Source organism: Arvicola amphibius, chromosome 10 (genome assembly GCF_903992535.2).
Source record: "Arvicola amphibius chromosome 10, mArvAmp1.2, whole genome shotgun sequence".
NCBI lineage: Eukaryota > Metazoa > Chordata > Mammalia > Rodentia > Cricetidae > Arvicola > Arvicola amphibius.
The window spans coordinates 101,882,897-101,893,756 of record NC_052056.1 but is presented as its reverse complement, the minus strand read 5'-3'; positions in this window follow the sequence as shown (position 1 = coordinate 101,893,756).

Below are 10,860 nucleotides of genomic sequence, written 5' to 3'. Positions count from 1 at the left end.
AGAGAGAGAGAGAGAGAGAGAGAGAGAGAGAGAGAGAGAGAAAAGAATCATACCCAATCGCTCTTCACTTTGTTCACTGAGGCAAGGTCTCTCAATCTAATACTGAGCTTGCTGATATGTGTAGTCTTGCTAGCCAGCTTGCTGTACTTCCTTGCCCATCCTGCATTTTCTTGGGTTTCCAGGGATCTGGATTTTATTCCTCACACCAGTGCAGTAAGTCATCTCCTTAGCCCCTCAGCCCCAAATTTTAACATTTTCTGTTTCTTCTTATGGAGATGGTACTCTTACAGGTATTTACAGGTATTTTTCTTTTGTTCCTCCCCCCCCCACCACACACACACACACACACACACACACACACACTTTTTTCTTTTTTCCTTTTTTGGTTCTGGGGATTTGTTAGACCAGCACTTTACCCCAGCTGCGCTGTCTCTGTATCTCTTTATCCAGGTCTCAGGTGTGGTATTATTTCCCAGAGCCTCCGTGACGCCCTTAGCTCACAGCACAGCACAGCACAGCACAGCACAGCACAGCACAGCATGGGCTCCTTTTCCTAACTCTTGTTTCCTTATTGTGTGCTGAATCTCTCCCTGGCCCAAGTGTGACTGCTGCCTGCCATGCTGATAAATTGAGACATGGTGTTCAGGCAGGAGGATTAATTTTAAGGTCGGGACTTCGAATTAATTGAGAAGATGGAGGATCTGTCAAGATGTCCATCCTGAGGCCAGGGATGTAACTCAGTGGCTAAGTGCTTGCCTAGCATGCACATAGCCTTGATTTCCACCCCAGCTGCTGTGTAAACCAGATGTGGTGGGACATGCCTGTGATCACAGTTAATTAATTGGAGGTAGAGGCAAGATGTCATTCTCAGCTACATAGTAAATTCAAGGCTAGCCTGGGCTACTTGAGACTCAGAAGTCTGAAAACAAAGTCCATCTGGGGAGAAACCAATTTGGGAGTCCTTTATGTAGGCAGTGACAGGTGCTCCCAGACTGGTGGGAAGATGGTAGCGTGTTCAGAAACCGGGCCTTGACGAGTAGCCCCTTCCTAGGAAGCCTCTGATAGCATCCGTGTTCCTATCCCTTCACTCCCTTGAGGATGCTTTTCCTGAGAATAAGACTCCTCATCGCTAGGCATGCCAGGACTGACTTCATGTACTGGTGCCGCTTCCCACTGGGCCCACATTTTGCAATGAAAGTTTATCTCACCGACTTCTCTCAAAATCCAGGCCCTGTTGGCTACCGTTTTTCCATTTTGCAAGAACAGGCATTATTTCCTCACACTGCTATTGTTGTAGTTTGCCCAAAGAATTTCCTGACACGCTATACAATGGAGGGACCAGAGGGGATAGCTGTCACCCTTTGCCGACAGACAAGAAAAGAACTCATACCTGATTATTGTGGACATCAAGGGTAGGATGAAGAGAGAGTTACACAGATCTCTGTCCAGCTACTTTTTTTTTTTTTTTGAAGCAGGGTTTCTCTGTGTAGTTTTGGTTGTCCTGGAACTCAGTCTGTAGACCAGGCTGGGTCAAACTCGCAGAGATCTACGGGCCTCTGCCTCCCGAGTGCTGGGATTAAAGGTGTGCACCAACTGCTCCTGGCTTCCCATCTACTTTTTAGAAAATAGGTTTGTTTTTGTTTCTCATTATGTGTATGTGGAGTGGGAGTATGTGCATGTGTGCATATGTCTGCAGATTCCAAAAGAGGAGAGGGCATATATATTATATGTACAAAGTTGGGCTTTCTTGGTCAACAGTCTGTAGTCTGTAACTCTCGCAGCAACCCCTCAGGGGCCCGTTTGCAGTCTGCTTTCCTGGGAAACCTCTGATGGAAGGGCAGGAGGTCAGCATTTAGTGTCTCTCAAACAAGGTGGGCAAATATTTAAATCTTTGGGTAACCTGGTCCGTGTAAGTTGCCTGCTCTAACTCTCCGCTGGGTCTGTCCACTTAAAAGCAAAGATGGGTTGACTCACCTCTGCCAGTGTGAGGCTGAAGAGTGCATCCTTCAGGTCCATGTGCACCTGTCTCCCTGAAAAATTAGACTCATGAGAATCCAAGATCCCAGGTTTCTTCATAGGCAGGAGAGGCAGGGTCACTGGCAGGGCACCAGGAGGTCTGTCCCTTCAAGCCAGGCAGTATGGACTGCAATTTCCCCTCTTGTTTCCAGGGTCATTGGGTACTGTTTAATATAGAGAAAGATAGCGGAACTGGTTAGTTGAGAGTGTTGGGCCAGTCCTCGGGGGTTGGTTTCTTCTGACAGAGGACAAGACAACAACATTTTGCTGGATATCTTTTTACCTGCGCCTCATCATCAGAGAAGGTGATGGTGGCTTTCAGTCTATGCAAAAGGTTTTGTCCCCATCGGTCCTCTGTTGTCAGTCACCCTTTGAGCTACCTCCAGCAACTGGGACCTGCTTACACCTTTACATTTTTCTAACTCGCTTTTAATATCTGGGTCCCACTGGGTAACAAAGGAAATATTTTTTGTTTTGTTTTGTTTTTCAAGACAGGGTTTCTCTGTCTAACAGCTCTGACTGTCCTGGAACTCGCTTTGCAGACCAGGCTGGCCTCGAACTCACTGAGATCCACCTGCCTCTGCCTCCTGAGTGCTAGGATTAAAGGTGTGTGCTACCACGTCCAGCAAAAGGAAATCTTTTTAACAGCTGTCTTTAATCTTTCTAAAAAAGTACCTAGTGAAGTTGCTTAAAGTCTCTTTGGTCAGCATTGGACAGAAGGGGAAAATCTTCCATCCAGGCTGTGTTGCCTTGCAGCAGTGCCCCTGGGCAGTGGTTTGTTTGTTTTGTTTCATTTTTTGTTTTCTCAAAGAATAATGGGCTTTACAAATCATTGGTTGAAAAATAGACATAGATTATGAAAGAGAAAGGAGAAAGGAAACTTTCTCTTTTCCTTCAGGTTCAGCCCAGGGGAACTTTTCCCTTCCCCAGGGCTGCTGAGAGCAGGCAGAGTAGAGGGATCTCACCCTTCCTGTGTGCATTCCACTTAGATGGCGTGGGGCCCTGGGTGAGAAGCCAGACCCCTCCCTCCTCCCATGCAGGGACCAACCCTGACTGAACAGGAGCCAAGTAACCAAACAAGCAGGTGCTCCTGCTCCCTGAGTGGGACAGGTGGAGGATTTTTTTGTTGTTGTTGTGGATTTGTTTGCTTTGGTTATTTATTTATTTATTTTTTGGTTTCTCTGGGTGACCTGGCAGAGCTGAAATGATCTGAGTCCCCCACAGGATGTGGCACAGGTCTTAAGCCAGACGGTCCTTGCACCAGAGAAAGCCACTGGTCAATACAGAGAAACAGAACGGACAGAAACACATAGGAAGACACGCACATACACACTAAAGACAGTCAGGGTGGCCACCACACATTCACTCGCCTGGACAGACAATCGGACCCAGCGACACCTCATACGGATCCCAGACCCTGAATCAGCGCTTGCATCGAACCTCTCCTCCGAGTCCAGACAGAAGCCGCCTGAACCACGCTTGTTGCCAGAGGTGACAGACCAAGCAACTTCCTCATTTGTTTCCTCCTTGGGTGGAAGCTTCAGACCCTCCTGAGTCATTAGGCGCGATGGTCGAAGGGAGTCCTGGGGACCTGGAACATCTCGGTCGTACACCCTGTAGGAGCCACTTCGCTGTTCCACACTCCAAGGGGCTCTGAGACTCGCCCCACCCCTACGTCCCGAGGTCTGGTCTCTGGGACCTCAGTGGGACCTCCAGAAATGTGGGGCATTCACCAGAGAAGACTGCTCAGCCGTGGGTCTCAGCCAACAGAAAGTCTTTATCAGCTGGCCGGCAACTGCGCTGGGTGTTTGGGATCCTGGTGTGGCAGCTCAGGGTGAGCTCTGAAGCACAAAAGCTATGTATGTTCTGAGTTGACACACTTCAGTTAACAAGAACAGTCAGCCAGAAGCAGAGCTACAGAAGCCGGAATGCGAGGGTAGAAAACTTAAGAGAGTTTCCCAGAACTGTGGACTTGGGTGGATTGGGCCTTGTTTTGTTTTGGCAGGTGCTGCTGTCTACGTGCTGAGTTTACAGCTGAATGACACTTCCATCGTGGAACTAGTTGTGCTAAGCTCTAAGGGCCTACGAAGGTCTGGGGTCCTGTCCGTGGGTGATTACCTTGATTATACTATATGAGGTGGGGAGACCTGCCCAACTGTGGGCAGCACCATTACTAGGCAGGGGATGCTTCTTGACTGGATACAGTGTGACAAGCTGTGTCCTGCTGCGGTGACTGCCCTTCCATGATCAGTTTCCTGGAACTGGGAGCTAGCTAAAATAAATACATGTTTTCTCTTCTATACTGCTTTGGTTTTGGTTTTGGTTTTGTTTCGGTTTTGGTTTTGGTTTTGGTTTTCAAGACAGGTTCTCTGTGTGTGACCCTGGCTGTACTGAAACTCACTCTGTAGACCAGGCTGGCCTCGAACTCACAGAGATCCGCCTGCTTCTGCCTCTGGCTCCTGAGTGCTGGGATTAAAGGTGTGCGCCACCGCCTTCCGGCCTCAAGCCCCCTCCTTTTCCCCCCTGCCTGTTGCCGTGCACCCACCCCATCTGTATTCTCCAGCAGGGAATCTGGGGTTTTCTTGTTGTTTTGAGACAGGGTCTTACTCAAGACGTCCTGTCTCAGCTTCCTGAGATCCCATGTGTGTCACCATACCAGCTCTTGACTTTTTTTAAATTTTTATTTATTTATTTAGGTTTTTTGAGACAGGATTTCTCTGTGTAACAGTCCTAGTGCTGGAACTCGCTCTTGTAGACCAGGCTGGCCTTGAACTCACAGAAATCAACCTGCTTCTCCCTCCTGAGTGCTGGGATTAAAGGTCTGCACCATCACCACCCGGCAACTTTTTGGTTTTTTTTTAATGGTAATGAAACCATTTCATACAGAGACTGTGCCTGGCACTTAAAGGGCCTGGGATGCAGATTTAGCAACGAAAACAACTGCTTGTTTGTTTGATCGTGGATTTTGGAAAAAGAGATCTTTGATAGTCTTCGCCGCTCCTTTCAGATTAGCCTCTGGCCTCGATACTTATTTGCAAATGTACAGTAAGTTTTCTTCAGAAACCTTTTTGGCAGCTCACCACATCTGATATTACCTTGGAGAAACCGGTCCCTTTGTGCGTGCACACATGCACATTCTCACGCTCACTCACTCTTGTGCGCATGGGTGCAGGTGCACTTGGCTGGGCATACACAATGGGAGCCAGAGGCTGACATTAGGCGTCTTCCCTCTCCGCCTCACTTTCTGAGACAGGGTCTCCCTCTGTCTTAGTAAGGGTTTCTATTATCACAGCTTCTATAAAGAAAACATTTAATTGGGGTGGCTCTCTTACAGTTCCAGGGGCTCAGTCTATTATCATCACGGCAGTGTGCAGGCAGATGTGGTGCTGGAGTCGCTGAGAGTCCTACACCTTGCAGGCAACAGGAAGTTGACTGACATACTGGGCAGTATCCTAAGCATAGGAAACCTCAAAGTCCCGCCCCCACAGTGACACACTTCCTCCAACAAAGCCACACCTCCTAATAACACCACTCTCTAGGAGACTATGAGTGCCAATTACATCCAGACCACCACACCCACCGAACCTGGAGCTCCATTGTGGCTACACTTGCTGGACAGTGAGTCCTCAGAATCTATCTGCCTAACACCCCACCGTGCTGTGGTTGTAGGAACACCACCACGCCAGACTTTGATGTGGGTTCTGGGGGTCCAAACTCAGACTCTCATGGCTTGTGCAGCAAACACTTCAAGTACTGAGTCATCTTACTAGGCAGGGACCTTTCATCTGTCATTTCCCCAGACTGATTGATTCCCTTACTCCATTTCTCTATGTAGGGTTTGAATTTTTTTAATTCAAATAAAATCTTAGTATCTTTGGACTTACTGTTTTGTTGTTGTTGCCTATGTTGGATTGGTATCTATGCATGTGTATTTTTGCAAGGTCATTATTCAGGAATTTGAATAGGTTTTTTCTTTCGTTTTTATTTATTTCTTGTAAGATATTTTCATTGGAGAGTTTTGTTTGTAACATTTATTTAAACATGTATTTAGTTTATTTGGTTGGGTTTTCTTTTGCATTGTTTAAGAGGGAGGAGTATTACTATGTTCCCTAGCTGGCCTGGAACTCATTATGTAGCCAGGCTAGCCTCCAATTTAGGGATCCACCTGTGTCTGCCTCATAGTGCTGTGTGGGCATGCCTGGCTGTAGCCTCGATTCTCAGGCTTTATGGAGATAATAAACCACTCCTTTAGCCCTGGTTTCCTTATTGCAGATGACTTACTACCACAGGCACTTACTGTGCAAACAAGTTTGGGATTTCTTTCTATTTCAGTGTACTGACGAGTACTGTGGTGTTTGCCTAGAATGAAACTAGAAGTCAGATGAAACTCAGGCAGAGATTTTGAGTGTCATATTTCATTATCACACCTAAGTTTGTGTGTGTGTGTGTGTGTGTGCTGCAACTAGCTTTTCTCCCTCCCCCACTTCCTGTCCATGCTTCTGTCCCTTTCTCTTCCTCTCCCGATTCAGTGACCTTGTGTATGCTAGGCAAATGATCCACCATTAAGTTACAATCTTAGTGTGTGTGTGTGTGTGATCCAGAGGTCAACTTTGGGTCTCTATCATTCTCTACCTTCTTCCTTTTCTTTCTTTCATTTCTCTTCCTTCCTTCCTTTCTTCTTTCCTTCCTTCCTTCCTTCCTTCCTTCCTTCCTTCCTTCCTTCCTTCCTTCCTTCCTGTCTGTCTTTCTGTCATTCTTTCTTTTTGAGACAGGGTTTCTCTGTGTAGCCCTGGCTGTCCTGGTCTGGACCCAGCCTGCCTCCTGAATGCTGAGACTAAAGGCATGTGCCACCACACCTAGCCACCTTAATTTTTAAAATACTTGTGTACATGGGTGGTTGGTCTGCGTACATGTGGGCTTTGTGCCTCGGAGGCCAGAGGAAAGAGTTACAGACACTTGTGAGGTGCCATGAGGGTGCTCTGAAAGATAAGCTAGTGTTCTTAACCGCTGAACCATCTCTCCAGCGCTGTTTCCTACCACCTTATTTTTTGAAACATGGTCTCTCTCTGACTTAGAGCTCATTTCTTCAGCTAGGCTGGCTTGCTAGCAAGCTCCCGGATTAATCTCTCTACCCCCACAGTGCTAGAGTTACAAGCTCACACCCAACTTCTAGGGAGGTGCTGGGGATTCGAACTCGGGTCCTCATGCTTGCACAGCAGTTTATTCCCTGAGCCATCTCCCCAGCCCCAGATTTACTTTTAAAGATAGGCTCTCACTAGGTTTCCGAGATTAGCCTGGAATTTATTTACTCCTACCTGAGTCTCTGGAGTAGCTAGGATGACAGTCCTGTACCACCATACCTGACTTCACTTGGCTTTTAAATTGCAGAGATAAGAAATTGGATTTAGCCGGGCGGTGGTGGCACACGTCTATAATCCCAGCACTCAGGAGGCTGAGGCAGGGGGATCTCGGTGAGTTCAAGACCAGTCTGGTCTACAGAGTGAGTTTCAGGACAGCCAGGGCCACAAACCCCGTCTTGAAAAATGCCCCCCCAACCAAAAGAAAGAAAAAAGAAAAGAAATTGAAATTATAAATGAGGCTTTTAATACCAGCACTTGGGAGGCAGAGAAAGGCAGAATTCCAGATCAGTTTGGTCTATATAGGGAGTTACAGGCCATCTAGGGATACACAGAGATCCTGTCTCAAAGTAGAAGAAAAAGGGGAGTGGATTATTCAAAAGGAACATGTACACAAAATTCCACACTACAAAGGTCAGTTCAGACAAGAGAGCAAGGGACCTTTCAGAGCTCAGGCTATACAGGAATTCCAAAAATGACCACTAGGGGGCAGGAAAACAACAAAATTCCACATGGAGGTCCCGCTATTCAGGAAACGTGAATGATGGTTTGGGAAGGTCCCTAAAAGCCCATTTCTATACATCCATTCCTTTTCAAAGATTTATTTAATTGGCAATGGAGATATGGCTTAGCAACGGAGAGGTTTTGAGTTCAATTCTCAGCACCCACATCAGTTGCCTCACAACCCCAGGAACTCCAGCTTCAAAGGCTATTTTATGCCTCTGGCTTCTGCAGAGACCCACATACACCCACACACCTATACTCTGGATTTTAAATATTTCATTTGTTATTGCCCGCTCATATGTTACAGCATGGATGTCAGAGGACAATTTGTGGAGTTGCTTCTCTTCTTCCACCTTTACATAGGTTGCAGGTATTGAACTCAAGCCACCAAATTTATGTAGCAAGTACCTCTGCCCATGGAGCCACCTCACGGTCCTATACAGGTGTTTCTAACAAGGATTCTGAACCTTCTAGCAAAACTGACAGTTGTCATCTGGGCCAAACAGGCTCCTGGCAATGCCAATTCCCAGGAAGCTTTCGGAACAGCTGCCCCTAAACAATGAAGAGAAAGGGAGTCTGGCAGGTCATTTGTTGTTGGCTTTTGTTGTTTGGTTGGTTTTTTTTTTTTTTCCAGACAGGGTTTCTCATTGGGGCGGTGGTGGCACATACCTTTAATCCCAGCACCTGGGAGACAGAGGTAGGTGGATCTCTGTGAGTTCGAGGCCAACCTGGTCTACAGAGCAAGTTCCGGAATAGCCAGGGCTACACAGAGAAACCCTGTCTCAAAAAGAAAAATAACAAAACAAAACAAAGAATAGCAAGTTCTGCATCAGAAGTGTTTTGGAGGTGGAGGACCATGCACACACCATGGCACTTGTGGTAGGCTCCAGAGACCTGATCTAGGTCATCAGGTGTGGCTGTAAGCACTTTGGTCCACTAAGCCCCATCTTACTGTCCCAGAGGATCACATAAACCTCTGAAAGCCTGCAGATGGAGTTTCTCTATTGAACTGAGCAGAATTGAGATTCATTACTATAAATCCCATGCCTTGAGTTGCCAGACTCCACATGAGCCCGAGTCCAAAATCTTACACTTTTCTTATGTGGAATTCCAAAGAACACTATTTTAAATTAAAACCTGTCAACCCCTCAGCTTCTATATTGGGCTCTCCATGGTGGCACATGTCTTTACTTTTTTCCTATGACTGAAAGGCAGAGGCAGGCAGGCAGATCTGTGTGAGTTGTCGGCCTGGTCTACACAGAGACCTCTCAACAAACCCCAACCCCATAAACCTCAATGAGAACATGTTAGCTGATAACCTTTATTCAGGAAGCAAAGTTAACTAGGAAACCATGCTTCAAAAATATGCCACACAAGGCCAGGCCTCATGAGGCCACCGTCCAGTCATGCACTGATGCAGGTGCCAGTCTCAGCAAGACGTCACCCTAGCAGACCACCAACATGTGCTGGTAGCATGAGCAAGGTGCTGCTTGCTCTGGGCAGTGTGCCCAACCCCAGCCAGTGTCTCATTTACATGTGAAATCCAGGTGTGAACTCCCCAACACCCTCCGCCCTGTGTGGGCAGACAGGTGATCTGATTCCCACTCATCCCCACAGAACTGTTGAAGATGAAAGAAGGTCCAAGAAACTAAACAAGACTAAGATGCTGGCGGGCAGAGGATGCTGGTGTGTAAAGCAGAAACACAGGCACAGGAGCAAAGTCAACGGACAGGAGGCAAGCCTACAGTTTACTGCTGACTTATGTGTAGAGACCCCACAGCAAATAGAACACAACGGGAAGTAGAAAAAGACAAGATCTCCTGAGTAAATTGAGAGCATGGGGACCTTAGGAGAGGAGAGGCAAGGAGGGGAGCAGAGAAAAATGTAGAGCTCAATAAAAGTCAATTAAAAAAAAAAACACAAAAAAACCCAACCCTCGGCTAGGCAGTGGGGACACATATCTTTAATCCCAGCACTCAGGAGGCAAAGGCAGGCGGATCTTTGTGAGTTGGAGGCCAGCCTGATCAAACAAGAGCTAGTTCTAGGATAGGCTCCAAAGCTACAGAGAAACCTTGTCTCAAGAAACAAAACACCACCACCCCCAAATACAACCCTCCCAGCTTTCTTTGTCCACAAGGTACTTTAATTGTAGGAAGTAAAGCTATTCCATTCTTGCCATCAGCACATTATAATTATTCAATACTTCTAATATTTATGGTGTATCAAATAAAATCAGTCAAGTAAAAAAAAATAAACCAATGATGAAAAGCCCTACTTTTCCCATAAAACACAGAAAGATGTCCAGATTATTAGTTTTTATGTGTATATGAGGATGTACACTTGCATGCATGTGCCCTTAGGGCCCAGAAAATGGTGTTAGATCCCCCAGAACTGTAGTTAGAGGTAGTTGTGAGCCACCATGTGGGAGCTGCGAATTGAACTCTGCAAGAACGGCAAGTGCTTAACCACAGAGCCATCTCTCCAGCCCCTTGTAGAGCTGTGTGCAGCCCTGTAGAGCTTTGGCTGCATTGTAACACAATTTTTAGAAGCCTAATTCATAGAAAAGACTGTATGTTCTGTTTAATAAAATGTTTATTTAGGATGTTAACACAAGGTAGGTCATGCAAGAGCCCAGTTTAAAAAAACAAACCTAAAAAGTGTAAGGAATGACAATTGGTGTTGCCAATTAAAAAGATTGTCAATCAGTTTATCACCAAAAGCGCAAATGAAAATATTTGAATCTGACATGGTTGAAGTGATCCTTCGAATTTGTGACTGACAGCGATAGGTAGCCATTTGTGTCCCGTCCTCAGAGGAGCAGAGTGCTCATCCAAATAGCCATCACCCTCCACTCTCCGTATTCAGAAGGCAGGAGGCTCAGAACCACCTCCGGATGTGGTGGGCTCTCGACACCCTCTGGACAAACTCAAGCTGCCACGTCTCGGCAGGGATGAAGGGTGAGTGTTTGGTGAGCATCAGAAGA